We start from the raw sequence: 3,452 nt of genomic DNA, 5'->3' as shown, positions 1-3,452 counted from the left end.
TGTGTGTGTGTGTGTGTGTGTGTGTGTGTGTGTGTGTGTGTGTGTGTCGTGTATGGCATGTGTATGCCTATGGATCCCCTGGAGCTGGATTTACAGGCAGTTATCAGCTGCTCACTGTGGGTGTTAGGACCTGACTGGAGTTCTAGAAGAGCAGCAAGTGCAGTTAACTCTCCAACCTCTCTTGAACTGTCTGTAAAGTTCTTTAATCTGTTTGTTCGCTGCCTTGTGATACAGACCCAGATGCCCCCTAGAGGCTGCCGGCATCTATAAAGCAGACAGTCCAGTACCCAGAATATTTCAAGAACAGACTCAGACGAATGCCCCGTGTAGCAAGACCATAACGGCGAAATAACCTGAATTCTAGGTGGAATGAATTTTAAATCACCATTTTTGCTTTGATCTTTTTTCCTGGCTGTTCTCCTGTCAGACCTCATCTTTTTAAATTTTGCTTTTGTTACTCTCTGCCCGTTCATTCACACGCGCATATGGAGGACTTAGTTCTTCCAGCTTTAGACAAAAACAGCTTTGAGGGATTGCAAAGCAGTTACAAGAGAACAGTTGCTCAAGATTCAGAAAAAAAAAAAATTTAATGGATTAGAGGGTGGTCAGAGAGATGGTTTAGTGATTAAGAACAATTGCTGCTTTTACAAAAGACCAGAACTGGATCTTAGCATTCACGTCAGGTGAATTACATCATGGTTTCATGTAACAAAGTTCTAGGGGATCCAATGCCCTTTTCTGGCCCCATAGGTACCTGAACTCAAACAGAGACATACATACACATAATTAAAAAATAAAATCTTTTCAAAGTGGGGCATGCGTAGCTGGGGAAGAGTCTGTAGAGCAAACATTGTACCTGAATTTGGATCCCTCACAACAATATAAAAACCAGGCCTGGCTCAGGCAGTGGTGGAGCACTCGGGAGGCAGACGCAGCTGATCTCTGCCAGTTCGAGGACAGTCTGGTCTCCAGGGTGAGTTCCAGGACAGCAAAGGCTACACAGAGAAATCTTGTTTCAAAAAACTAAACCAAACCAAACCAACAAACAAAAAAGGGGGCCTGGTTCTGACACACTGTACCCTTGGTCCTGAGGGATGGAGACAGATGATAGTCAGTGCTCACTGAAGTGAGGTAAGCAACTAGCTAGCCCTGGGTTCATCAAAAGACCCTGTCACTAAGAGATCAGGTGGAGGACTGGAGAAATGGCTCAGCGGTTAAGAGCCCAGCCCTTACTGCTGTTGCTAAAAACCAAGGTTTGGTTCCCAACTGTCCTGCCCACGGGACTGGTTATTCGTGGGGGATTCGAAAAGGCCTTCACCTGAAAAGCAAAATGGGTGAGAAAGAAAAGCAGGACCAAGCTGACCAAAGTCTTGTCAAGGTCTCCTTTATTGAAAGAAAGCTACTTCTTTCTAAGGCAGTCTTATCAGGAAGCAAGCAAGCAGGGTGGGAGGAGTCAGCCTCAGCAGGCCTGGAAAAGGAACATCTTGCAGTTTCTCTCGGAAGTTCCAGCCTGTCTCTCTCCAAGGAGACAATTTATCTTGAAGGCCATTTGTTAGACAATTACCCAAGGCCAGGAACAGGGGAGTTCGAGTCATAGGAATTTCACTGGGGCGGTCAGCCTCTGGCATCTCCCCCTTTTTTATCCTTTAGGGCGAAGCATCTGTCTTAGGCTACATGATGTGCACCCTGGTCCAGCACCATTATTGATTTTTAGGGTGGCACGTCTGTCTTAGGTTACATGGGCTGCATCCATTCTTGGCACTCCTGCAGAGAGTGGGCCCCCAAGACATGGACCCATGCTATCCCCGTCTCTGGCGGAACCACAGCCTGTATGGTGTTGCCTCTGGACCTGGCACCATGCTAAATCCCGTCATCGAATACTCCGCAGCCAATTGGGGAGAATGCCCGAAGGCATCTTTGGAGCCAGCTGAGAAAAGTCAAGGCAGACCAAAGGGGAGTCTGATGACTCCTCCTCAGGCTCTTCACCGAGCTCTGTCACCTTTAGTTGGTGATAATGTACAGACACTGGACACCTGATGGCCGAATCAACCTGATTTTCAACAAAGTCAGTTAGTTTTCTGAAGGCCCAGGGACCGGATGAAACAAGGAGCAAAAGGCCAATAAGGGGTCCCAAAATGCTGGGCAAAAGAGTGGTTAATAAAGGGGAGGCAGAAAACCAGTTTTGGTACCAAGCCTCGCTTTTTTCCCTATCTCTCTGTCTCTTTTTTAAACTTTCTCGTACCTTTTGAAGGCTATTTTCTACGAAGCCAGTTTTATCTGCATAAAAGCAGCATTTTTCCTTGAGGGCTGCACACAATCCCCCCTGTTGGAGGAACACTAAATCTAAGCCTCGTCTATTTTGTAAAACTACTTCAGCAAGGGAGGAGACAGACTCTTTAAGATAGGCTAGGGAACTTTGAAGCTCCTGAATATCATGATCAATGGCTGTGCTGAGTTGATGATACTGTTGTTGGGAAGTAACCAGCGAAGCGATCCCGGTACCTGCCCTGGCTGCTCCCAGACTCAGGAGCACGGCAACGGTGACAGCAGTGACAGGTTCCCTCTTGACTCTGGATGGAAGCGAGTCCTGCTCCCAAAATCTCAGGAATACATCTGGTGAATGAACTGTAAGGCGGGGGAAGAGCTGAACAAGCACACAGTAATCCTTATGTTTAAGAAAAGTATCAGAAACAATATAAGGAGTCAACCCAGATGAACAGGCAAGATAGGTATCATTAGGTGCATAGAGATAAGTGAAGGTATTATTTATAACAACAGTTCTATTGCAGACGGGAATGAGGGCTGAGGGAAAAAAGCATACGGGGCCCGTAAACAGAGACCCGTCCCGGAAACTTGAGCAAGTGTCATTCCTTCCTGGGACTCAGGCTGCCACCGTAAGAAGGATGTTTCTGAAAGACTCTGGGTAGAGCCTCTTTAGACGGGGAGACCCCGCTTCCCAAGAATCAGCGAGACCAGCCTTCGGATGCAAGCCGCAAGAGGTTTATTTCGATACACAGGTACCCGGGGCGACAAAGCCTTTCAGAAGACCTGCGCGCCCCTCGGTTGGGGTAACGGGTTTTTATAGGGCTCGGGAGCAAGAAGCACGTTTACAGAAGCGAGAAGCATAGTTACGGGGATCTGATTGGGGGATTTGAACAAAGCCATAGTTAGGTTACGTATTTGGAGCAGGGAAGGCGGGAAAGTAGATGTGAGCTAAGTCACGTAGCCGGTTCAGAGAAGGCGGGAAAGACTTCCGGTTCTTATCTTGGGTGTCCCGATTGTTTCAGGCGCCCAACCGCAGATACCCTGTGGTTGGACACCTGTCCTGCCCTGCCTCTGACCCTGCATTGCTTGTAAAATAGTGTTGCCAGCATTATGCTAGGGCTTTTTATTTTTTTCATTCCCCCATTTCTCTTCTAGCCTAGAATGGAATCCTTCATTCTATGGGTCTA

The sequence above is a fragment of the Psammomys obesus genome, unplaced genomic scaffold, assembly GCF_907164565.1.
Source record: "Psammomys obesus unplaced genomic scaffold, mPsaObe1.curated_primary_1811, whole genome shotgun sequence".
NCBI classification, from domain to species: Eukaryota; Metazoa; Chordata; class Mammalia; order Rodentia; family Muridae; genus Psammomys; species Psammomys obesus.
The sequence above is the reverse complement of the archived record's forward strand: the minus strand, read 5'-3'. Positions refer to the sequence as shown.